The sequence below is a fragment of the Sapajus apella genome, unplaced genomic scaffold, assembly GCF_009761245.1.
Source record: "Sapajus apella isolate SASKATOON/1434 unplaced genomic scaffold, GSC_monkey_1.0 scaffold92, whole genome shotgun sequence".
In the NCBI taxonomy this organism is placed as follows: Eukaryota; Metazoa; Chordata; class Mammalia; order Primates; family Cebidae; genus Sapajus; species Sapajus apella.
This window is the reverse complement of record NW_022437032.1, coordinates 2,885,344-2,912,752: the sequence shown is the minus strand read 5'-3', so window position 1 is coordinate 2,912,752 and position 27,409 is coordinate 2,885,344. Positions and strand designations below refer to the sequence as shown.

At 40.9% G+C, this 27,409-nt stretch overlaps 1 protein-coding gene and 1 long non-coding RNA gene across 3 annotated transcripts in view; both read left to right on the top strand.

Moving 5' to 3' along the window:
• Nucleotides 1–27,409, top strand: part of TSHZ2 (teashirt zinc finger homeobox 2) — a 513,539-nt gene that overhangs the window by 62,118 nt on the left and 424,012 nt on the right. The window lies entirely within an intron of this gene.
• On the top strand, nt 1,093–26,793 carry LOC116535119. The gene is made up of 3 exons (XR_004262050.1): nt 1,093–1,103; nt 5,087–5,092; nt 22,849–26,793. It is a non-coding gene; the product is annotated as an uncharacterized LOC116535119 (long non-coding RNA).

Genomic DNA, 27,409 nt, shown 5'->3' with positions numbered 1-27,409 from the left:
TGAGGTTTTTTTGTTGTTGTTTTTCAATTCAATATTTGCATGGGCCCACTTAGGATCATAAAAGATTTTAAAGAAACTTGTTATAAAAACTCAAGAGGAAATTAAAGGCAAACCAATACACACAAGTTACAAGATATGAATCAAGGAATATAGTGGATATTTATTGTGGTATATTAATTAAAATATTATTTCCCTGTAGGAATATAACAAGATGCCAGGATCTATTGATTTATTTATTCAACTTGAATTTGCTATACATGTTGCTCCAAGCTGGATATGGGGGAAGGGAGGCAGACAACAGTTCCTACTCTCAGGGAGCTTTCAGTTTAATGAGGAAGACAGGTATCAAAGAATCTCTATAAAAGAAGGCAGAATTCATTGGTTTCATAGCAGAGAGTAGCTATTTATGTAACAGCAAAGTATAGCTGACAGACACATTAGGATCACTTTTATACTACAAAGATTAGAAGTGCACATCAAACCATTAGTATCAGATAGATATTCCTGACTTAAGACCTATTCATAAGTATATATTTTTATACATATTTGTTAGTATACCAGTGATTAAGTAAATATATATACATTATTCACTTACACATAAAATATGTTTATTGGTCTTTAGGAAAGACATTTCACAAATAATCCTTCAATGCCATATTACCAAGTAAAATTTTCCTCCAGCTCAATGAATAATTCCACTTCGTGGCCATAGAAAAAGGTTGATTATGCTATTGTGTGCAGAGAAACAAATGAAGTAAAAATTTATGATGTATCCACTTAATTTGGCCCACATGTACTCAGGATTTCATATGAGGTTTGAGAGTTATTGCTGCTCTACTGAAATGATTCTATTCTCTTATCTTGCCTTTTCTTTCCTCAATATGATGAACATTAATTAAGCATCTGCTTTGTGCAAGACACTGTGATCAGAATAAGCAAGTCATGTTCCGTGATGTTTAAAAGTTATAAAAATAACTTTCACTATTCATATTATAACAGGAAATTTACATTTTTAATGTAACTTTAGTCATGTGTATGTATATGCACCTGTACATACACACACATGCAGTACGCATATTAGATAGAAATAGGAAGAAATGCATGTACATCCACATGCATATACACATATATATTAGAAGGAAATACACATATATATTAGAAATACACATATATTAGAAAGAAAGAATTAGAAATAAAAGAAGTTTTAAAAAGTAAAAGTGTGTTCTACATTTTGTTATGTATAGCATATATAATACAGAGAAGTTAGGTTTATTGCATTATACATTATATACTACATATGATATTTTTGCATGTATTTATAGTATGTATGTAATATGTACATAATATTACATGTATATATTATATATGTATTTATAATATGTATATTATGTAAGTATATGGTATATATTACATAAAGTATATATTATGTATATTAAGAGCAGGTAACAATACATATTCATATATAACAAACATTATTTCACATAGACTTTGTATTATATATGTGTAGATAGGCATCTTTTTAATGGAATCATATTGCTTATATTTGCAGTAGTTAGTTTCATGAATATCATTTTAGTCATTAAATATTCCTTTACATTTAAATAGCTGTGAAATAGTCCACTGTTTAAGTTTATAGTACTATATTTAATTATAATATTAGTGTATTGTATTAATATAATCCTCCTAATGTTGCATTTATCTTTTTTCCCTGATAATTTCTGTTGTGAGGAACACCCTGTTAGTCAAATAAGATTCTTTCCCTATGATGAATTTTCAGACACCACCTCCGAGGTTGGGGCTTCCTGATGATTGCCAGTGTCACCCTTGCTGGGTCACTCAGGCATGGGTCAGTGAGAGCTCAGGAAGCAGAGGCAGAAAGGGCTCCGTGTTTCCTATAACTAAGCCAGATTATTCTGCACACACACAAAAAATCTTTTGTAGGAAAGTGAAATCCCTAAGTCAAATTGTTGCTTATAAACAGAAATTCTGGTTAGTATTTCAAAGTTTTCTTAGTATTTTCTCCTGCAACTTAAAAGACTTAAAAAAGTAAAAAGACATAGATCTAAGACTCCAAATAAAAATACATTTTCTTTGAAACTAAATAGCTCTTAAGTAAGAGAAAATCCTTTAGATCTTCAAATCATCCCTTAAGCAAAATATTCTCCAATTAAGTATTTCTACGTTTTCATCTATATTCTTCCCAGGCTTCGGGCTGTGAATCAGACCTATTTTTAGGGATAAGTTTCTAGGGGTCATAGAAGATACAGATTGTGACCTGCTTCATGTCAAGAGGTTGCGTGGCTGATTTGTCCAGTTGTGAATTCTAGGAATGAAGCTTTCTTGCTAAAATAAAACGATATTCCCCTCTGACTGCTGTGAGCGCCAGGAGACTTGTGATGGGCGTGCCTGGGTGCTGGCACAGAGCCGTGGGCTTGGGCCATCCGCTTACGACAGGTCTTGCCTGTGTGCATCTGGCCCACCCTCTCTCCACGCGCAGCTTCATGAGATGTACAGGGACCTGCGTGCAGAGCAGAGTGAGTCTGCAAGGGCAGAGTGCATGGCCCTGCATGGTTGGGTCTCCACGTGAGCCCGGGAAAATCTGTTTGTTGCTCATGCTCGTATTCTCTGTGCTGACAAGCTCCAAGCTTGGACAGCTGCTTAGTGTACACAGCATCACCTTCGGGGAGGGAATGACAGCCTGCCCAGCCTGACCCGGCGTAAAAGAAACTGCCCAGAATTTGAAAGCCACACTTGAAACCTGCTTGATGCTTAAAGGTCGTTTCTGGTCCTCTCCGCTTATAAGCCTTTGGGTTTGAGAAGCAGAAGCTGAATATCCAGCTGACTTCCACCTTAGAGGAAGATTGGGTTTCTTGCTGGAGAAGAGTGGAGGGTTGCTGTGTACTACATGTCTACTCCTACCAAGCACCGTGCGAGGCATGATGAATGCCTTTCTTGCTGAATCCTCTTCTCACCAAGGGTATTCATCATCTCCATTTCACAGGAGAAATGGATCTGAAAGTGACGGCATAATGGCTGCCTTTTCTTAGAGAAAATCCCCAACCCTGGCCTCTCCTTGAGGTGCCTCACCACCCTCTCATTCTGTCTACTTCTTTCACTTTGTCCCTGTCCAGCCCTCCTTCCTTCCTCTGGCTGCACTGACCGCTTTTTTTTTTTTTTTTTTGAGACTGAGTCTCACCCTGTCACCCAGGCTGGAGTACGGTGGCACAATCTCGGCTCACTCCAATCTCCACCTCCCGGGTTTAAGTCATGCTCCTGCCTCAGCCTCCCAAGTAGCTGAGACTACAGGTGCACACCACCACACCTGGCTAATTTTGTATTTTCAGTAGAGATGGGGTTTCACCATGTTAGCCAGGATGGTCTCGATCTCTTGACCTTGTTATGATCTGCCTGCCTCGGCCTCCCAAAGTGTGGGGATTACAGGCGTGAGCCCCGCACCCCACCTCATCGACCGCTTTTTAACACATGTTGTTTAACACACATTTAATCTGCCTGTACCAGGTGTGAATAAAACAGCATCCAGAGAGATAAAAGTACTGGCTGTTGTTATTGAGAAATATTTATGTAGACAAATATATTTGTTAGAAAAGGTATCCTAACAAAGCTCTGCCCTGTCCCAGGGCCTTTGCACTTTTCATTCCTGCTATGTAGAACCCTCCTCTTTCTTCTTGGTCTACACATGGAGGGATGTGCTTTCTCACCATCTTGGTGACTTCACCCACCTTGGACCCTACCCCGATCATCTGGTTAAAAATAACCCCTGTTCCCAGCCATCCTTGATAACCCCAGAGAACTTTCCACACTCTTCTTGTTCTTTTATGTGACTACATGAATATTTAACATGAGTCAGCACCTTTTTCTCTCTCGAGGTTTTACTCACATCCGGTACAGGTAGATCCTCAATAAATATGTGTTAAATAACCAAATAAATTGAACGAATATTTATAGGCCTCTTTCTATGCACTTGACACTGCTCTAGGCACTGGGGATACATCAGCGAACATAACAAACAAAAATCACTACTCGATGAGGGAAAGACAGATACTAAGCAAAGGAGTGAATAGTTGGTCAACGTGGTGAAACCCCATCTCTACTAAAAATACAAAAAATTAGCCTGGCATGGTGGTGCGCACCTGTAATTTCAGCTGCTTGGGAGGCTGAGGCATGAGAATTGCTTGAACCTGGGAGGCAGAGGTTGCAGTGAGCAGAGATTGTGCCACTGCACTCCAGCCTGGGTGACAGAGTGAGACTCCATCTCAAAAAAGGCATACACACACACACACACACACACACACACACACACACACACACACACAGTGAGTAGTGAGTTAGGATCTCAGGAAGAGATGCACAGTGATGGTGGGGTAGAGGGGCAGCTCTCAGCCCAGGTGAGGCCTGTCTGACAAGGTGAGACCTGAATGAAGTAAAGGAGCAAGTCATGGGGATGTCTAGGAGAAACATATTCCAGGAAGAATCACAAAGGTCCTGGGGCAGAGACATGTTGGTCAATTTGGAGCTGCATGGCGCCTGTGTGGCTGGTGTGGAGGCAGTGAGGGCTAAATCAGAGGGCAGGTAGGGGGTAAGTGGTGCAAAGGCTTGGGGTCTGTACTGAATATCTCACCCTTTGCTTCAAATGCAATGGAAGCCATGGAAGGGTTTTGAGCCGAGGGGTGGCACGGATAAATGAATGAGGTTACACAACATGAGAGCAGGGAAGCTGTGATAGAAACTGGGCTCTCTGAGTGCATACCTGCCATTGCTGAGTCTGTCCCTAGCCACATGCTTTTCCTGTGTATTTTATCATCAAAGTGAGGCCTTCCCCTTTCGTGGAAGCCTGGTTGTGGAGGCTCTGCCCTGACCTGGTGGCAGGGTCTGTTTGGTTTTGTTTTTCCTGTTTATTTGGAGACTTGATGCCCACCCTTGGACCCAACGACCCATACGCTGGTGACATGCACTGTCTTCCGGCTGATCCCACACGGGGCCCGGGTTGCATCAGCACAGCCTTCCTCAGGCGGCAGCATTTGTTCCCTCCCTGAGTTTGACACCCTGCAGCCTGGCACGGTGCCAGGTGTGAGTAAATTGGACCCAGGGTTCCTGTTGTTTCTGTTCACACAGCAGCTGCTTTCTTCACTGCACCATGAACCTAATCTCCCAGCATTGTCAGTCGCCCTCTCTTCTCAGGTGCCAAGGGGAGACGAAACTGGCTAGTCTCTGCAGGAAGCAGAGCCGTCTCCTAAGTGCCCACCCGGCTCCTTGTGTGCTAATTACCAGACAGTGGACTGAACCTTTTGCATATTTTATTAGTGAGGACTCTTAAGTTTCAAGTGATTGGAAACCCAGTGGGTTTAAATCAAGAAGATTAATTTATGGCCCATGTCTCCAAAAAGCCAGGGAGGCCTTGGCGTTGCCAAGTTGGACCCAAGGACTCCAATGACTCATCAGAATTAGGTCTTATTCTTTCCATCTCTGCTTTCTTCTGGAAACCTCTATTCTCAGGACCTAGCAAGATGCCAAAATAAGATTACATCCTAATATCTCAATAAGCCCAGATTTACTTTTTAACATTTCTCACAGACATCTCAGAATTGAGTCTCCATGCCCAGTCCTAAGATAGTCGCTTTGCCCAGGGAATGCAGTTCTCTGATCTGCCAGTTCTGGGTCACCCATTCAGCCCTGGAGCCAGCCTAGGAGTCAGCCCACGTGACCCTCCAGGACCAATGACATAAAGGGAGCAATTTCCCAAGGAAGACTAGGGTTAAATTACTGGATGCTGCATAGGCTAATACAACGGATGCCAAGTCACACACTCACTCTTTTCATTAATCCTCAGAGAACCTGGTGGCCTAGTAATTATCCCATGCTGCCGATGAAGAAGGTAAGGACCAGAGAAGTTAGGTCGGCCAAAAATATGCAGCTGGTAAGTGACAGAGCCAGGATTTGAATACGGATTTGCCTTTCTGCAAAATCCATACTCAAGAGTCTCCTTAGACTTGAGAGAGAGAAAAGTGTTAAAACAGAATCGAGATGATCCTTGATACCCACTGCCTAAAGCAGCCCTCCTGGCATGAGCTCATTCCTTATTCTACCTTCTTTGAAGCATTTTAGTTGAATTGGGAGTCTGTTTTCCAGGAAATCTGATTATGGTGGCAAGTCACTCCCCAGCAAGAACAGAGAGGAGCATTCTGAAATTTTCCTGGAAAGAAATATGCCTCTCCTACATTGCAGCATATTACTCAAATGTGGGGAAAAAAACATATGCCCATGACATTCTCTTATATAAATGTGTGGGGGCATGTTTTTAAAGCATATATATTAATATCTTCTGTGTGTATGTATATAAATATAGATATTTATCCCTCTGCTGGATTCATAAGCATTGAATGATTCAAACATTAATTACAATCTCCTTGGTGAGGGAAAATATTTTTCCTTCTATCATGCTCATTTTAGGATCATCTGAAGTACATCTTTTTAGAAGGTACTGATTCATCTGGCAACATGATGTTCTTTAATTGTGAGATTGTATACACATTTTGGCTTTACTTTTTCTGAACCTTCTCTCTTGATTTTTATTATTAACTGTAATAAATCACTTCAATGAGCTAGGCATATACATACATATATATATATATATATATATATATACACACTGCTATTATATATCATCTCAATAAATTCTGACAATGCTTTGAAGGAGATACTACTATTATTATTATTATTACGGATGAGGAAAGTGAGTTTAAACAGTTTGCCTAATGAAACATGAAGAACATGGGGAATGATGGAACTGGGACTCAGATTTGGGTCTCTTTTACTTTAGAACAGAGTTTCTCAACCTCAGAATAACTGACATTTATCCATGCTATTAACTATGACACCATTATGGAAGAAGAGAAGAAAAAAAAAACTGGAATTCCAAGTTTCCAAGGCTACCAAGGAGGCTAAAACATCTACTGGAGGTTTAGTGGAAAATTTGCAGAAATCTATCATTGTTATAGGTGCATACCTTTTGATCCAGCAATTCCACTAGAAATGCTGGCACACATGTGCAAGGATGTAAATATAAAAAATATTCAATGCAGTATTGTTTATAGTAGGGAAAGCTGGAAATAATTAAATGTCCATCACTAAGAAGTCAGTTAAATAAATTACAGTGCATGACTCCAATGGACTACAGTCCCTGTTTCCTTAAAAGAAACAGGCAGAACCTCTAAATACAGGCATATGGACAGATAAATAAGAAATATTTTAATTTTTTTAAGTTGGCAAAGTATAGCATAGCTTCAGTTTTGGGGGAAAAAAGTTAGCATCTGTGTCTGCATGGAGATGGGATAAAGGTGAATGTGTATTTGATTATGCATAGAAAATTGCTGGAAAATTATAAACTAAACTGGTAACAGTGGTTACGTCGGGGAATTTTTTATGCTAGGGAAGGGATGTTCAATTATAATTTATACTCTTTATTTATACTGTTCTCAACAGGAGGTGGTTTTGCCCCTCAGGGGACATTTGGTAATGTCTGGACACATTTTAATTGTCACAACTCAAGGAGTGGGGGTTGTTATTGGCATCTATTAGGTAGAGACCAGCAATACTCCTAAATGTTATCAATTGCACAGAATAGACCTCACAGTATAGGATTATCCTGCCCAAAATGCCAACAGCACCAAGATTGAGAAACTCTATTTGAAACCCTAAGTATCTGAGTTTATTATAATAAGCATTCATTCCTTTTGCACTTTAAAAAATATGCATGTGAAATACAGTCTCCATTGTGATACTTGAGTGGAACTATTGCTGCTGGTGCCTTCATAGATAAAATCAAAGTCACAACTTTAATACTTTTGCCATATGAACATAATATACTTTTTCTTCCATTACCAGAACAATTTTTTCATTTGAATGCAAGATTTCTATATATTTATCTTTCAGAAGAATTTACCATCATCTTAAAGATAGGCAATCTTATAATAGATGTACCATCTCACAGATTTAAAAAAAAACAAAACTGATACCTGGGGAAGTTAATTGTTTTTGTGGACAATCAATGCCAGCTAGAACCTTGGTAAACAAATTTCATAGTTTCTGGAAATATTACATTGCTTAATCTCCAATATCTGTACTTTGCTTGAGACTGAAAGAAAAAGCACCGAGCTGTATCTCCAGTTCTTTCATTGGGATAGGAAGTAAGTTTCCTAAGTAATCCTTCATCCTCTATGAAAGAGTTATGTGCTCCATCATTTTTGTCCTCCAGACAGAAATACTTCTTTCTCACAGGACAATCACATTTCAATTTGGAGATACAGGGTGAGCATCCCTTACTTGAAATGCTTAGGAACAGAAGTATTTCTGATTTTGGATTTTTTTCAGATTTTGGAATACATGCGAAGAGCATCCCTGATTCATATATTTGGCACGTGTGATGCTCCAACAAGCCTTGCCTTTGAGCATCCTATCAGCATTCAAAGTTTCAGATTTTGGAGGCTTTTGGATTTCAGATTTTTAGGTTAGGGATGCACAACCTGTGATACATCTCCTCTGTCATATTCTGCTCTGTAGAGCAGACATGGTGTGTTGGGTTTTGACATCAACATTCTGAGTGCAAGACAATACTGAGTGTGACTAGTGTGGAGTGAGCTTCGAGTGAAGTTTCTAATGAGGAGGAAAGATCTGCTGTAAAATCTGTCAGGGTCCTCATGACACCAGTAGCTCTCACTTAGCAAGACACTAACTACAGTCATCGGCATGTCAGTGGCTCCAGGACAGAAGGAAGTTGCTGAGCCCAGGACCAAGCCTTGAAGGGGCCTGTCTTAAGCACCCTCTTCCCCAACTCTGAAGTGTAAGCCACAGAGTTCTTGGGCCCCAGCCCCAGTTCCCAACCTTTAAGGATGCAGACGGCGCTGCTTATGTGTTTTTGGGGGTTTGCTTTCTTTGTTTTTAGAGATAGGGTCTCACTCTGTTGCCCAAGCTGGAGTGCAGGGATGCAATCATAGTTCATTGTAGCCCTGAACCCCTAGGTTCATGTGATCCTCCTACCTCAGCCTCCTGAGTGGCTGGGACTACAGCTGCATGTGACCATGCCTGGCTAATGTTTTGAAAATTTTTATAGAAATGCAGTCTCACTTTGTTGCCCAGGCTGGTCTCAAACTCCCGACCTCAAGTGATCCTGCCAGAGTGCTGGGATTACAGATGCAAACCACTGCATGCAGCCCTTTATTTTTAAAAAATTAAGTCTTGTACTTGTCAGGTTGAGATAGGTTATGTGGTGACAAAGAACAATCCCCAAATCTCAATAGCTTAAAGCAACAAAGATGTATTTCTCACTCACACTCCATGCTCCTAGTGGGTTAGCTGGGAGCTCCTTCTGGGACTCAAGATGACTAGAGCAGCCACCATCTGGCACCAGCATGTCCTGCCTCTGTGACAGGCGAAGAGCACAGCGGGTCATACCCTGACTTTCACAGTGACACCCTCACCTCTGGTCACATTTCTCTCAACCTTACATGACTTCAAAAGGGCGGGAAAGTGCAGACAGAAAATGCTCACGAGAATCCAAAAGGAGAAGAGACCCAGGATATTTATAAGTGGTTCTAGTGATGTCCACAGTCCACTGGTCGTTGGTGTAAAAATCATGTGCACGTCTGAATTCCTGGATCCTTTTGAGAAATCACAGGATCTTGGGACAATATATAGGGTGTAGGGAAGAGAGCACTCACGAATAGTGATTCCATTTAGATGAGACATTTCCCCCTACCCCCAGTTCCCAGGCTCTACTTATCCTGATTCATTCACCTAAGGAGTCAGCTTAGTCCCTGTAGGAATTTGGATTGGCAACTCTTGAACTAAAGTGGTAACAGTTCAGCCATGGAGTCAGAAACCTGGCTTCGAATCTGGAAGCCACCCTTATGGCTGAGTGGATTTGAATGTGTGCACCTCAGCTACTCTGCCTATGAGTAGTAACCCCAGAGGGATGTGGTAAAGCGTAAGTGAGAAAATCCATATAAAGCGCTTAAATGAGTGCCTAGGACAGAGACAACACAACTGCTCCATCATCATCTTTCCAAAGCGCCACTCTGCACGTACCTGTAACTTAAACACACAAAAATGGGGTCACACAGTAAATGCTGTTGATGGACAAAGATTGACCAGCTCCGCTCCTTTCTCTGTATCTGTTTCCTGTCTTATAAATCAAAAGCGTCGGCCCAGAAGCTTTCTGAGGTCCCTTCCAATTCTGACAGTCTGTGATTCCAAGATCCAAGGAGGGCCTCCAGATTCCTTCTTGAGCTTTCAAAGCATTCCCGATGTGTGTGCTTTACAGTGGGTCTGGACAGTGTATCTGTCAAAGGGGCTGCAAGCACGGGGGAGACACAAAGCCAAACTATGAGACAAGCATGGGAACAGCCTTAACCGCAAGCTCTGGCCTTGAACCCATCCAAGGAACACTGATGTGAGCCAACTGTGCATATCTGTTGATGAACCTTCCCAGGAAATGATGTTCTAGAACCCTCCACAGCTACCTGACCTCTGCCACCAACGTCAGCCACCATCTGGACTGGTCTTTTCATCCAGGGCACTCGGTGGCTAGCAAAAGGACCCCCAGCCCATGCCGAATGCCAGGGTTTGTATTTTTATCTTGCCCTGCAGGCTGCCTCGCCTTGAGCAATGCAGTGTGATGACAGAGACATTATCACCCTAAGCTAAAATATTCACCAATAACGAGACAATGAAAACAGTTGCTAGAAGTCTGTGCAGTGAATGCAGAGGAAGCAAACTCTGTTAATTATTCAGGAAATCCTCTTCATAAATTCACTTAGATTTCTGCAAATGAGTCAGTATTTGATTTAAAAAAAAAAAAACCCTGGGAACTCAGCCCAAGCAATAGAGTAGGTACAGGCTTGAACAAGTTCAGGAATCAGAGAGCTGTGGACGTTCAGCCCCATGACCTTAAACAAATCTGTGCATCCTCAAAACTTCTGTAACCTGTCTACGAAGTGGGGGTGGTAATCCTAACCTGTGATGTTGGGAGGGTGGACTAACAGGACACATCCTGTATATTTCAGAAAGGGTCTGACACGTGAACCCTTAGTGTGTGTCAAGAACAGGATTACTTCATTGTGGCTTGCTCATTAACCATCCCTGTGAATTGCACTAAGGCAGGGTCTCAAGGCTAAGCATGTTTGAATGACAGTGCTGGAAAGAGACAGTGGCATAAGGGATACTGCATGCCCCATATCAAGACACACGTGAACATAAAAACCATGGCTCCAGTGTTACAGCTCCTTCTGATTTTTCAAGATAAATTTTAAAAGCATAATATTTATGTTAAATCTCCTGATTTTTAAATGTTAACATTAAACAATGCCTGTTTGGCTTCTGTAAAACAGACTCAAATTCTTCATATCCTGAAAAATAACATGACTTTATTAAAGCATAATAGAAGATTGTTTCCCTCTCATATGAAGGACTAATGTAAAGGTTGAGAGCTAGCAGGACACTCCTTTGTGTTGGGATCTCAAGTACCTTCTCTTTGGTTACTCTGCCACCATGACACAAGGCTTCCTTCTCATGATCCAAGATGGCTGCCCTGGATTATACCATTATATGCATATTCCAGTTAGCAGGAAAGGAAAAGCAGTGGAAGGCATGCCCCTCTTTTTAAGGATACAACCAGGAAATTGCAAATATTACCTCCACTGACATCTCATTGTCTAGCGCATTGCCACAAAGCTGTAGCTACCTGACAGAGGCTGGGAAATGTAGTCTCTATCCTGAGTGGTCAAATACCAAGAAACAGGAGATCTATGAGTGAAAGAAAAAAGAAACAAAGCTACAACAAGTAATTCAGATTTAAGAAAAACACTATGCCAACCAAGGCGTTCATGGGCCATTTTGTAGCAAAAACAGAACGATTCTCTATTGAGGATGTGATAAGAGAGTGTCCTTGTAATAAAATGTCCTGTGTGTTAAAACTTCTGCTGACTTCGACATCAAAATGGAGTGCATACTCCATGCATCGATGTGGTGTTCGGTGCTAAACATACATGGATTTTCTCTGACTCTGAAAGCAACCCTGCAAGGTAGACATTGTCGTCACCTTTTTGGCAGTGGGAATGGAGGTCAGAAGGGGAGAGGAGATGTGGCCAAGTTAACAGGTTCGTAAGTGGTTGAGTGGCAATCCCATCGCAGTCCTGTCTGCCACCAATACCTTTTGTGGTGCTCTGTGCTTGAACACAGCTAGGACTGACCTCCCTCTATGCTCACCATTCTGCATCATTCTACATCTTGTGCAAAGGCGGAAGGGACTCAGAGCCACAGTCTCACAACCTGGACTCCAGAGCCCCAGTGCAGAGCTAGGCAAAGACAACCCAAGATCCATTCTGAACTTCTGGACTTTCCCATTGTTCTTTGATCTTTGTTTTCACAAGTTACAAATTCCTCCACCTACTTATATTTTTAAAAGAAGGGGAGGGGAGAGAGAGAGTGAGCAAAATAATGACTTCTTAGCCGGAACTGCTTTTCTTCAAAATCATGAATAATTGTTTTCCTGCTCTGTCTGGGAAGGCATTCCCCTCTCATCTTTTGCCGGGGACTTGGCAATCCACTTTCCATCTCCCCTTTGCTTGTCTTTCTTCAGCATCCACGTTCCGTGCAATCCATCATCAGAGCCATTACCCTCCTCCTGATCAAGGGTGGAATGGAAAAACTCCCTCTCCCTTCAACACCTACCACCAGCTCTTTGATTTGCCGGGCGTGGGTAGTAGGAAAGTTTCCGGCGGATGACCTCAGACCCTCTCCATAGAAAGCCCCACCAGCAGCTCATCACCATCAGTCTGCAGAGTGAGAACTCAACTCAGGCTTTTTGGGAACAGTCAGCAAATGGCTTCTAGTTCACTTAGTGCAGAAAAGCTTTTCTTTATTCCCCTATTGTACGGGACTTGGTGAGTGGGGGTTCTGATAGCTGCTCACTACACACCTCCAGCCACCTGCAGTGCTTGCCAGTGTTCTGCACAACATGCCCTGTGTCACATGTTTCAATAAAAACAAACTGCACATTTCTCTAATCAAAATAAAGTAGGTCAGAGATTCACCCAGCTGGCCAGTAAACCAGGGCAGGATTTCTTTCTCTTATTCATTCTCTATACTATTGAAATTTGGGACTGGATGATTCTGTGTTGCAGGGTTTTCCTGCACCTAGTAGGATGTTTATCAGCATCCCTGGCCTCTACTCACCAGTTGCCAGTTAACACCCCACACACATCAACTTGTGTCAACCAAAATGCTTCTAGACATTGCCACATGTCCCCAGGTGGAGAACCACTGCTAACAGTGCAAGTTAATGAATGGTTGTTAACAACCAGCATTAACAACCAGGTTAGGACCCCGGGCACTGCTCAGCCCATATGGAAGTATGTCCTATCCCTGCTCCTTACCAGCTGTGTGACCTGGAAAGTAACATTGCTTCTCTGACACTCAGTCTTCATGCTATGAAATGGACAGAATAATCGAATCTATCTCATGAGGTTGTTGGGAGTATTCATTGACATCCTGTTTGTAAAATGCCCAAAACGGCTTCATGCCCTTTGTAAGCAGGAGAGGAAAGCTGGCTTGGATGAACATTGGCTATTGATACTGAGCTAACAAAGCAGCTATGAGGACAGGAGGAGTCTGGACCCCTGTCCCCTTCTCTAGCCTCTTTTCTCACCATTCCACGATTCAAATTTTGTGTTCTGACAATGTCAGATTCCTTCTAGTTTCCCTCATGCAACATGTTCTGATTGGGACCCCATACTCCTACCCATGGTGCTCTTCCAGTACGAATTGCCACCCCCGCCCCGTCTTCATGGTTAACATATATTCAATCTAAAACTCAACTGAGAAGTCACCTCATGAGAAGCCATTCATGACTGCCTCTTTACTTCTCCCAAGCCAAGGCACATCTTATCCTCGGTGACCCAGGAAGTCTTAGTTGATCTTTAAGTGGATTTTTCAGATATTTTAAATGTTTTACTGTCTTCACCATTAGGTAGTGTCCTGCATAAAGGAAGCACTTGTATCATGTGCATCTTTGAATACTTAGGGTTCAGATTGGGATTGTACACTGAAACTGCGGAAACACCTCTCGGAGTAGAGGTGGAAGGAAAGGAGAGACAGAAGTGAGAAGGGAGGAGGAGGGAGAAAGAAATGATTGAGTGAAGCATACAGACAGTGCCCTAAGGGGGAAAAAAGCAGTGTTTGAATCAATAGTAGGTACTTTAGTCCAGGCGGTAGCTTACACCTGTAATCTCAGCACTTTGGGAAACTGAGGCAGGTGGATCACTTGAGGTCAGGAGTTCGAGACCAGCCTGGTCAATATGGTGAAACCCTGTCTCTACTAAAATTGCAAAAATTGGCCTGACATGGTGGTGGCACCTGTACTCCCAATTACTCAGGAGGCTGAGGCAGGAGAATTGCTTGAATCCAGGAGGCAGAGGTTGAAGTGAGCCAAGATTGTGCCACTGCACTCAGCCTGGGCAACAAAGTAAGACTAAGTCTCAAAAAAAAAAAAAAAAAGAGTAGCTACTTAAAAATTTTGTGTGTGTTTGGTATATTTAGTTGTTCTTACTGCTGCTGCTAGTTTACCCTCGCTATTACCAACCAATGAGCAGGGCTACAACTGCAAAGAATGATTCTTTTTCAATCACAAGGTTAGTGTCTTCACAAATAAAGCATCTGATACATTAAATACAAGTTACGATTAACAATTTGTCCCATTTTCCAAGCTTTCTCTTGATTGTGTTGATTGACTCAACAACGACTCAGCTCCTGCTTCAGAGATGAACCAAAGATCTTGCCCTCATGGGGCTGAGAGTCTAGATGGAGAGACATTCGTAGGGAACTGTGTAATGTCAGCAGAGACATGTCACAGAAAGAACGATGAAGCAGACGGTGGAGAGAGTTGGTTGATTTGGTTGCTATTTAAAAGGAGTTGTCTAGGAAGGTCTTTGATAAAGCAAATGAAAAAAGAGCTGAAGGTAGTGAGTGTTAAGATCAAAGGGTATTTATAGGAGATCCAACCACCTCCCTCTAAATGGTAGTTCTTGGTGTGCTGTGTGTAAACCTCAGAGTATTTGCAGAAAGGAGAAACTATTGGGAAATTGTGTGTATCAACATGTTCCAGAATATTTCCAGAATGCATAGGATGTTGGTGAAAGCCTCCTGAAGATAAAACAGTGTGTTGATTCTGGCAAAATAGATAAACAATATTTACTATCTTTACCCTAGAACTCTTTAGAGCTTCTAATAGATATACACATTGCAAATCTTCAAGTTGGACCTAGAGCATTTAGAATTTCCCTAACAGAACCCCTTATTCAAGAAGTATATTTAGCCAGGTGCTGTGGCTGATGCCTGTAATCCTAGCCCTTTGGGAGGCTGAAGTGGGTGGATCATCTGAGATCAGGAGTTCAAGACTAGCCTGGCCAACATGATAAAACCCCATCTCCACTAAAAATACAAAAATTAGTAGAGCATGGTGGCGGGCACCTGTAATCCCAGCCACTCAGGAGGCTGAGGCAGGAGAATTGCTTGAACCCAGGAGGTAGAGGTTGCAGTGAGCCGAGACTGTGCCACTGCACTCCAGCCTGGGCAACAGAGTGAGACTCTGTCTCAAAACAACAACAAAAAGCATATTGTAGCACTTGTATTCAGAGGAATGAATGCATTTTGGTAAAAACAACTTTGGAGTGGGTACCAAATCTAAGGAAATATTCTTACCTTATTAATACTCTGACATACACACACACACACATATGCACTCTCTCTCTCTCTCTCTCTCTCTCTCTCTCCAGGTGTTTCTGGTGGATTTGCACTGGAGTCCTATAAGTATTCAGGCTCTTTCGCAGTAGATAACTAAAGAAAACATCAAGATATCACGTAGTTTTATTTATTCCATAATATTTTCTGGAACATATTGGCTTGTCTGACTGACTTACAGGTCTTGCCACCTGGCAAAAATCATTTCGAATTATTTGAAAAATAGCCACAGAAGTGGAGAGTGTAAAGAATGTGGGCTCAGACTGCACAAGGGTGGATTCACACACAGGTCCTGCCAAGTTCTCACAAGAGTCTCCGTTTATGTTGCTTCTGAAATTGGGTCCAGCTGCAAGACAGGTTCTTGTTTTTAATCAAAAGAAAGGTGCAAAGCCACAGAAGGGACCTTCGTGGGAGAAAGAAGCAATTGTAGATGGATGTGAAAACGGAGGCAGCTGTTGCTTCACCTAGATAATATGCCCTTTACCTTTTGAGAAAAAATTAAAAACGTTTAAGTGTATTAAGACACACGTAATGTGCGATTTATCATCTTGAACACGGTTAAGTGTATGGTTTAGAAGTGTCATGTATATTCGTGTGGTTGCCCCGCCTATCTCCAGAACTTTTTCATCGTGCAAAACTAAAGCCCAATACCCACTAAGTGACAACTCCCCCTTCTCCTGCTCCTCAGATCCTGTCAACCAACATTCTGTTTTCTGTCTCTAAGAACTTGACTACTTTAGGTACCTCACATAAGTGGAATCATGCCACAGTTGTCTTTTTGTGGCTGGATTATTTCACTTAGCACAGGAGTCCCCAGTCCCTGGGCTGCAGGCTGCTGCTAGTCCGTGGCCTGTTAGGAACCGGGCTGCACAGAAGGAAGTGAGTGGAGGACCAGCTAGCATGACTGCCTGAGCCCCGCCTCCTGCAGAATCAGCAGTGGCATTAGATTTTCATAGAAGCACCAACCCTGCTGTAAACTGTGCATGTGAAGGATCTAGGTTATGTGCTCCTTAGGAGAATCAAATGCCTGATGATCTAAGGTGGAACTGTTTCATTCCAAACCTTCCCCCTACCCTGTGCCACCAGTCCATGGAAAAATTGTGTTTCACGAAACCAGTCCTTGGTACCTAATGGTGGGGGACTGCTGACTTAGCATACCATCTTCACAGTTCTGTTATAACACATATTATAGTTTTTTTCTTTTTTAAGTCTGAGTATTATTCCTTTGTATGCATGTACTATATTTTGTTTGGTCATTCATCTGTTGATGGACAAGTGGGTTAATTCCATGTCTTGGCTATATGAATAATGCTACTACAAATACAGTATACAAGCGTATATGGCTGTACAAATATCTCTTAGAATTCTTGCTTTCATTTATTTTGGATAAATACCCAAAAGGGGGATTGTGCCCATTACATTGCATTTCTTAAAACAGCTCTATTGAGATATAATTTATATATTTTAAAATTCACCTCTTAAAATATAAAATTCAACAGTGTTTAGTATGTTCACAGAGTTGTGCAACTGTCTTCGCAATATCTAATTCAGAACACCTTCACCACCTCAAAAAGTCATACCCCATTCCTCCCTTCCATCAGCCCTAGGCAGCCGCTGGTACGCTTTCTGTCTCTATAGATTTACTGTTTGGGGCCTTCAATATACATAGAGTTCTTTTGTGTCTGGATTCTCCCTCCTAGCATGATGTTTTCAAGATTTTTATGTGGTAAGGGTACTTAGTTCAATTTTATTACCAAATGATGTATCGTGGCGTGAGGGTATGCCACATGTTATTTGCTCATTCATTCGTCCATTTGTTGATGGACATTTTGGTTGTTTCTGTTATACCCCTTACTTTTGTTCCTTGCCAATGACTGCATATCTCTAGCCTCATAACATTCAGAATTTCCCTTTTCTCTACCAAAGGTGCTCAGGTTTCAGGGACAAGCAAGGCCCTCTGTGAAAAGTTGGCCTGGAAAACATTCTAGGTAGCAGACTGCAGATTCATTCCCCCACAATCTTATTCTCTACAGACAAAAGAGGAAGAAAAAGAAAACTGCTTCCCTTCAGCTTAAAAGCTATATATGTATGTATGTGTGTGCGTGTGTGTGTGTGTCTATATATATATATTTCTCAATTTCTAATGGAATAGACTTGTGCTGTTTAGGGAAATCAATAGGAGGGATAACAACCGATTATACTATGAGAAAGAAAATTTTAAGACTCTTTGGAAATAGCGCATACATAAAACATTTTTGAACTATCTGCAAATGCAGAAATTATGCCTCAATGCAAGGGATCCATGCCAAAGTAAAAGTCTGCTCAGGCTTTTATGAATTTCAGTGTTAGTGGCAAGTTGATCACTCCAGTGTCTGAAAGCCACTGCGTTTGTCCCATGTTGTCCATTGCCATGTGAGGAAGGGGCCACCCTGTCTAATTAGTGACTGTGCCCTAACTGAACTCATAGTGTTTTATGTATCACAGTTCTTGAAAACGTGTCCAACAGCATTTTGATTTTACTGAATGCCAGATTAAAAGATCCTTTGGGGTTTGGACAACATATCTTTTTGCTCTGGAACTGAAAAGACATCGAAGTCAGATCTGGAGCGAATCGAGGAATGATGTACCATGAGGTGGCCCGCACAAAAGCCATGTGGGCAATTATCTCATGATTTGAGCAGCCTGACAAACTTCTCCCTTCTCACTCATATTTCACATAGATGCAACCACAGTCCAACTTTGTTACAAAGAAAGAGAAACTTGTCATTTGTTTGATCATCAGCATGGTGTAAGAATTTGCCTGTCACTTGTTTAGGATAATGGCTGAATTTTTCAGTTTTCAATTGATGCTTGGCAGCTTCGATGTGTTAGGTTGCTCTCAAACAACTGAAAGAAATCCACACATCCTATCCATTGTCAAGCTCATTTAGCAGATTATTCTAAGACTAAAGTAAGGCAAGATAGCTTGTGCTATGAATCTTTTAAGAAAATATTACACAGTGTGAACAAAAGCAAATCCGCAGAACTTTAAAATGTCAGAGCCCAAAGAGAACTTAGAAATCCTTTGATTGAAACATTTGAAAACTCATATGGCCACAGAGTCCAGGCAAGTAACAAGCCAACACCAAAAGATGTGGATTGAGCCTTTGCCGCAAGACCCTAGGAGAGGTTCTGGCCATGGGGTGCCAAACTATATGTTTTCATAAAATTTGCAAAAGTAAGATATTTAGCTTTAATTCATTAATAGGGCTCTCACTTTCTGACATCCTCCTCTTTTTCTCCCTTATGTTAGGGTGTTAGACGGCATTGACGTCACCCCAGGAATTGTGTATTCACATACCATAGACACTATTTATTTATAATTTCTCATGCAGTAAAGGAGATGCTACAGACAACGTTCTATGCATAATTTTGTATTCTTTTTATTAAAGCAAGATGTTTTCCAGGCTTTAAAACTTCAGGATTCACAAAACCAGCTGGTCAGATAAACACTATGGCAAAGTGCACTGCTCATGCCCATTTAAAGGAGGTGTTTTTGCTTTGTTCCTGACAATTATTGTCAGGTGAGAACTTAGGGGCTTGGTATGGCCAGTTATCTCCAGGGAAGCCAGAAATCCAGATTTATATGTCAAATCTTCTGATTTCAAAATGTTGATAACAAACCAAATCACACTAATCTGAAGGCTGAATTTGATCTGTGGGTTGTCAGTTTTTATCTCCAGTCTAAATCCAACTCTTGCTATTGATGATGAAAAAAAGCAAATGAACAGGTCTAAAAATAATGAACCCTCTATCCACACCACTGTCTTCCACAGGTTTTATATTAAAATCGTCTACCTGGTTTTCATATAATCATTCATTGAGCATTTCTTGAGTGTTAAATCTTCATTTTAAGTACATTTGAGTTTCCCTCAAGTTCATCTTTTGGTTAAATCAGTCCAAAGTAGTCCACATCCAGGTTCAGAGTTAAGAGACAGGGCTGGATGTGAAATCATCTCACTGTGCCAGGACTCTGAAGACAATTCACTAAAATCTGCAATAATTCAGACAAAGCTTCAGATCCTTCTTAAGAGAAAAGTTTCAAAAAGTGATGTGGGGTTTTATATTTATGGACATGTTATTGTAATCCTGGTGTTTATTATTATTCTTTTGCATAAACTTTGAGTGATTTATAGTACCCAGAGGTAATGAATCCATTCCCCTTTTTACTCTCCCTCTCCTTGGAATGCTTGCATCATTTTCTTCACTTCTCAAACATTTTTTTAGTTGATATTTCCATGACTGGGCCCTTCTTATCAAGTCTCAACTGACATGTTACCTCTTTAAAAAAATCTTTCCAGAACATCTTAGCTAAATTCACCAACTCCCAGCTCTTTGTCTCAAGGGCCTATAAACTATGGCTCACAGTTTGAATCCACCCTGCAGCCTGGCTTTGTAAATAAAGTTTTATTGGCACTCAGCTGCATTCATTTGTTTACATACTATGACTGCTTTTGTGCTACCCCAGGAGACTTGAGCAGTTGCAACAGAGACAGCGTAGCCTGTGAATCCCAAACTATTTACTATCTGGCCCTTGATGGAAAATATTTGCCAACCTGAGACTTCTCCATTGCTGCTTTATTTTCTTCACAGTCATGATTATCTGAAATTACTTATTTTTTACTTGTTTGCTTGTTTGTTTCTGAATTCTACTCTTAGAATCTGAGCTCCTCAAGAGTTATTTTATCAGTACCTGGACCACAGTAAGTGTTCTACACAATATATTTTTGTTGAGTGAACATAATAAATTCCATGATTCAGCCTTTTTTCTTATAGCAGAGAGGGCTCCTAGAGCCTTTCTGTCAGGTGGGTCCTGAGGTTTCTGCTGCTTTTTAGTACTACAGGGAATATCATGCCAATTTTTTGGTTGTTTTTGGTCGTGCAAACTGGACCAACTATGTACACTGAGACAGGTGATGCCTAAGTACCAGACCCTTGAACTGGATGAGGAAAAGCCAAGATGGGAAGCCAATGGAAAACATTGTGGTATGTTGATTCTGTGTATTATTTCACCCAATGCCATCATCACTATCAAGGGCTCACTCTTATTTGTCAAGTAAAGAAAGTCTACTAGTTCAACTGACTTCTAAGTAAGAAAACATTTTGGTTTCTCCCTATTTAGTCAAATAAATGAGTTTCTTTTTCTAAAGCCTCAACTCACCTAAGGACAGAGTTCTTTGTTTTTCTCTGCTTAATTGCATCATCTTTCTCTATACCAACTACACAAACCCCAACACACACTCAGTCGCGGATTACCATCTCATGTCTTTATCACCTCATGCATTTTACCTGCTGGAAATAAATGTTCACACTCTGCCCAATTCCTTCCTACCCTTCACCTTGACATGCTTCAGAACTCTTTTTGTCTCTTCCTGTCTCTCAATACCTGAACTCCTCTGTGACTGAGAATATCTAGCACATGATGCAGAACCTTAGGATCTGTCCAGTGGCTTCTTGTCTGTTAGTAAGTTTTGTTCTCCTAATGAGATAGGAGAACAATAGTCTGGCTATGTCCCCACCCAAATCTCATTCTGAATTGTAGCTCCCATAATTCCCGTGTGCCATGGGAGGGACTCAGTGGGAGGTAATTGAATCATGGGGGCGGGTTTTTCCTGTACTCTTCTCATGATAGTGAATAAGTCTCATGAGATCTGATGGTTTTATAAAAGGCAGTTCCCCTGCACATGCTCTCTTGTAAGACATGCCTTTTTTCCTTCTTTGTCTTCCACCATGATTGTAAGGCCTCCCTAGCCCTGTGGAACTGTGAGTCCATTAAATCTCTTTTTCTTTATAAATTACCCAGTTTTCGGTATTTCTTCATAGCAGTAGGAAAATGGACTAATACACCTAGCACCTTGTAAGCATGTACCATTTGTTGTTTTGTTTTGTTTTGTTTTGTTTTTGTTTGAGACAGAGTCTCATACTGTCACCCGGGCTGAAGTGCAATGGCATCATATTGGCTCACTGCAACCTCCGCCTCCGAGATTCAAGGAATTCTCCTGCCTTAGCCTCCTGAGTAGCTGGGATTACAGGCACCCGCCACCACACCTGGCTAATTTTTTGTATCTTTAGTAGAGACGGGGTTTCACTATGTTGACTAGGCTGGTCATGAACTCCTGACCTTGTGATCCACCTGCCTCAGCCTCCTAATGTGCTGGGATTACAGATGTGAGCCACCACACCTGGCTCATGCACCATTTTCACTCATATTTATATCTTCCTCTTTTACTCAATTTGTGTTTGGCCGAACTTGAGTCTGCAGAACCAGGCCCCTGGCATTGTGCTGAGAGTTATGCCAGGAACTAACGAAACCGTTGAAATTTCCCAGGAGCCCTAGAACCTTCCTTTGGGAGTCCCCATACCATATAGAAATAAGCCTGTTAAAACACACCCACTCGCCAAGCTATGTGTGGTTTTTTTTTTCTTCTTTTAACAAATCATAATTCATTTGCTTTTTATGTTGTGTTATTTATTAAAATCATAACTTCTTTTTATGTCTCAACCAGTGCATATTGGGTCATATCTTCAAGGATTTGAAGTCACTTGAATTTTTTTAGAGGCCCTGGAAAAGCTGGTATATCTAATGTACTATGCCCCAAATACCTATGGTATTTATACTGCTTTAGCAGCCTGGACACTCGCAGATACAGTGATGCGTATGCATGGTTCTTGTCCTCAGGGAGTGCAGATTCCAGGGAGTGAAGTACAGGTAAGCAGGTGGTAATAGAAAACTGTGAGAAGGTCCATTGTGAAGGATGGGCAGAAACTGAACAAGATTTGAGGAGACAGACAGAAACGGGGTCAGGAAAGGGCAGGGGGGACCCCCCCAGAGGAAGTAATGCCTTATATCAGTGGTCCCCAACCTTTTTGGCACCAGGGACCAGTTCTGTGGAAGACAATTTTTCTAGGATGGGAGGTCGGAGGATGGTTTCAGGATAAAACTGTTCCACCTCAGAGCATCAGGCGCAAGTTAGATTCTCATAAAGAGTGTAAACTTAGATCCCTCACATGTGCAGTTCGCAGTAGGGTTCAGTCCCCTACCAGAATCTAATCCCACTGCAGATCTGACAGGAGGCACTGTTCAGGCCACAATACTTGCTGGCCCACTGCTCACCTCCTGCTGTGTGGCCTGGTTCCTAAGAGCCCACGGACTGGTACTGATATGGGTTTGTGGCCCCAGTGTTGGGGACCTCTGTCTTAGATGACCTGAAAGAATGCAAAGTGAAAGGATCTGACTTGAATTCTGCCTATCAAAACACAGCCAATTTCCCCCAAATTAGCCTTGATCAATATATCTAATCCACAACGAATTCAACTGAAGCCACAATCATGACAGACTACAGTTTGTGGGGCCTGGTGCAAAATGAAAAGGCAGGGCCCCTTGCAGAGTTTCAAAATGGCAACAGCAGGGCATTAAACCACATATGGGCCCTTCTGAGCATGGCTCCCTGTCTGATAGCACAGGCCTCACCCCCATGAAGCTGACCCTGTTTGTTGTTCTAAAAATGGGGCCAGTGTCATTCAAAAGATAGCAGGAGAAAAAAAGCACCATCTACTAAAGTCCCAAGTACATAGCAGATGCTCAACAAAGGTTTGTAGAAAGAGGCTGAGTTTCTTTATTTTGCTTTTCTTGGAAATAGGCCTGACCAGGTGGCAAATGTCTGTAAGAAAGCAGTTACTTTGTCATTTTCCCTTTCTAGAAGCTCAGCACAGATGCAGAGATCCAGGTCTGGCCTGGGGAAACATGACCAGTCTGGCTGCCTTTTGCCTTGGAGATGACGTGGTTATTAATACATATATTCAGTTTGTTTGAAATATACACATGCATTTAAATCTATATATAAAACCTTTTGGTGGACATTTTCTCCACATCCTATCCTGACAGAAGATGATGATAAACTCATGCTAGTGATTTTTATTAAGGCTCATTGAGTGTATTTTCAGAAGCTGTCGCACAATGAAATGTATTAAACATTTTTTCCCTGTCTGTAAATGTGAGTAGTCTTGAATTGCTCAGCCAGGTAAAGTGAGTCCGTGGATAACTCTTAAATGCATTAAACTCCGAAAAATATTAGATCCTTCTGAACAGATGAGGTTTGGTAGTGCAGCTCATTAGCATTTGAACAAATTTGTGAGACTTTTAAGGCATGTTGTTGGATTGAGCTAAGTAGATGAACACAGTGAATTCCAGACCCTAATGGCTCCATTTATCAAGGGAGCAGGTTTTAACATAATGCATAAACCTTTCTCACATGGCCATTTTACTATGCATTTAATTCTATTGCAACATGGTGCTTTGGGCAGAGGAAATGAAAAACTTAAACAAGGTTAACATTCCGAGAAAAGACTAGGAAAAATCAATACCCCCTCCCTCCCCAAATAAAAGATGATTTACAAAAATGAAAATCTATATTGATGACAGAGTCTTAGAGATGACAAAATATACCAGTGATGGTTTGCGACTAGGACATGGGTTGTCATTGCTACCGAGTTCATATCCAGTTTCAGGGATGATATTATGAAAACGTTTAAGTGTGATTAATAAAAGGTTATTAATTGGTTAAAGACCCTCCTGCGGCTTTGAGATTTATTTTGAGGACGATGAAGAATTCTATCTCATTTACTTCCAGTTTCACATTCTTATTGACTTGGAAATATTGCCTTTTTTCCTGTTTATATATGCTTAAGAAGAAGAGCTAAAGTAACTATCTTTCCTCCTACTCAGGAAGATTTGCCAGAATTTAACACTAAAACTTCATCCCTTTGGAATATCCAGTCTTTCAAAATTTTTTGTTTTGTCTATTAGCGATTTAAAAATACCCTAGCTTCATGACATTTGCAGAGGCAGCATTATGATTTTGTCTATCAAGGAGGCAGCCAAAGGCGGAGGGTTTGTATGGTGCAGGGTGACATTTATAGGTAAGAGTGTGTAATTTTACCAGTGAGCTGCCCAGAGCTACATCAAAATGTAGATTTGTGGTTTCTCTGTTGGGCTACATCATTTTCGCCTGCCGGTGCAGTTGTAAAACAAAACACACAAAACAGGTCACTCTTTACAAATGACTTTTGACTCTATATTTATATGGCCATTAAGAAACTAAAGAACTCAAAGTTTTTCAGATCTACCTAACTGAATTTTATGAAGGAAAAGATATGCTTTGGTGGATTCATAAATTTATGAGATTTTGAGGGTTGTAGAAGATATTTCCTACACATGGCAAGGGTCTATGGAAAATAACTTTGATTTCTCAGGAGCTGTTTCCCTGCTACTTCCATTAAAAACACTTCACTACTAATACCTAAAACAACCCCATAGTTGCTTTTTCTATCCAAACTATTGTCCAAAGTTATTTCTTTAAAAAGTTGAGCCTTCCCCATTTCCCTGCCTCCCTAATGAAACTGCTTTTCTATATGGTGCTAGGCAGGACACGAATATTAACAGGATGAGTTATGCTAAGTTAGATAGCTGAAACTGGATAGCATTTCCATCACTCAGAAACAGAAATATAAAGTTGGAGCTTAAGCATGGAGCTTAGCAATTTGTCTTCCATCTTTAGAAAACTCAAAATTATTCTTATGTAGTACAATGGATGAACTAAATAATATCCCAAATAGAAGGAAGAGTGTTTAAAAGTGTTTTTTCATAAGTGAGTAAAAATATTAAAACATCCTTCTACACAAAAGTATCCTTTAAAAGTAATAAAGCCTGATCGAAATCATGGATATCAACAGCCAGATTTTTCAGCACATCTAGGCAGAACTCAGGGCTCAGGGCAGCTCTCTCTTCCTCTCTGAATCCTTTTCCTGGTTTTTCCAGTTTAAGTTCGGTGGTGGTGTTTCATTTCCTTAGTTATTCTATATTTCTATCCGTTATCATACTTACTACATGTTGCTTCATTGTTTTCTTATCTGTCTCTCAACCCAATGATATGTACCTTACCGGTAGGTACAAGATCTTACTAAAGGCTCCTTTCTTGGTTCTAAAAACAGAATTGACACTGTTGATCCCTAAAGAATATTTGTCAATGAATTAATCAATGAATGACTGAAGGCAACTCTGAATCCTTTTTGAAGCTTCAGATATTTTGATGAATGCCAGAAATGACAAGAAAATATTGATAAGGTTGGAGAATTTCAATCTTTACTCTTTATTTAAGCACATAGAGGAATTCTACTTCCTCTTTCAATAAAAATCAGCAACACACAGATCACCAGCACATGCATCAGAGGGTTCATTGTAGAGGCTCAACATATATTCACTGAGCTAACCCCAAATGCATTTGAGCTTCTGCCTGGTAACTTGTCGAAGGACACCCTAAGCCACTCTAACAGAGGATCCTAAGAGATGGAAAGGAAAAGGTACAAGATTATGAAAACAGCATTGCACATCTAGTCTGGACTTCTCTACCCAGTGGCAAATCCATGCAGCAGGTTATGAAGATGCTGGTAGATTTCCTGCGTAGAACTGTTGAGCCGAATTAGTTTTCTCTACTGTTCATGTTAATGTGTCACTAATCTTGGACCTTTCTTTTACTGACAGGTTGTATCTATTTTTCCTATTCTCTTTTTGTGGATTCAACTTAAAACATCATCCAGGAAGCTTCCAGAAAGACTCCAGGCTTCTCAGTGGGATGTTATCCAAATGGCTTGAATCTTTGGATTTGGCACTAGAAAGAGACATGTTTTTTATGTATGAGTTAAGCTCAAATTGCATTTTGAAATCAACAAATGTGCTTCACCCAACCACCTCAAATCTGGGAGAGATGGCCCACTTGAAATAAAGGTTAACAACCTTCAAGTTTAATTCCCAAGTTTTTCTATCATTTTCCCAATTATACATTGCATCATCATTTTTTCAGCCCTATTTAAATAAGGAAGTCTGGGCTGAAGTTAAAACACATAGGCAAGAATTAGCAAGGCTTTCTTTTAAAAAAAAAAAAAAAACATAGGCCATATATCTTCCAAGAAATCTCTATGAAGAGATGTGTTTTTGTACCGTACCAGGAAGCAGCTGTGGTACAAGAAGAGTGAGAACTTGAACTCTTAAAAGCTGTTTTTAATCTCAACTAAGTCACATTGCCAGTTAACCTCTCTGATTTTGTCATCTCTTCTGTAAAATGGAAATTAATGATGCCTTCCCCACAGGGCTATTTTGAGGACGAAATAAGACAGTCACCAGGAAACTGCTTGGCAAATTGTAAAGTACTGTATAAATATAAGAGATATTAACTACAAATGGTCGTATGGGAGGCTTTAACAGTAAGCTAGAGAAAATTCTGAGGCACTGCAAATTCAGAAAGGAAAGTATGAAAGTAGATATAACCATCCTAATAGTGATGATAATGTAATGTCAGAATATTGGTGAGTTACAACATATTCCACATTTAAGTGTTTACAAGTGTTTGTGTCCCTTAAACATCATGAACCGACCTCTGTTAGCTTCCAGCTTTTCCTCTGAAGCTTCTTCACCTCTCTCAGCCTTCACAGAATTGAAGAAAGTCAGGGCCTTGCTCTGGATTAGGCTTTGGCTTAAGGGAATGCTGGGGCTGGTTTGATCTTC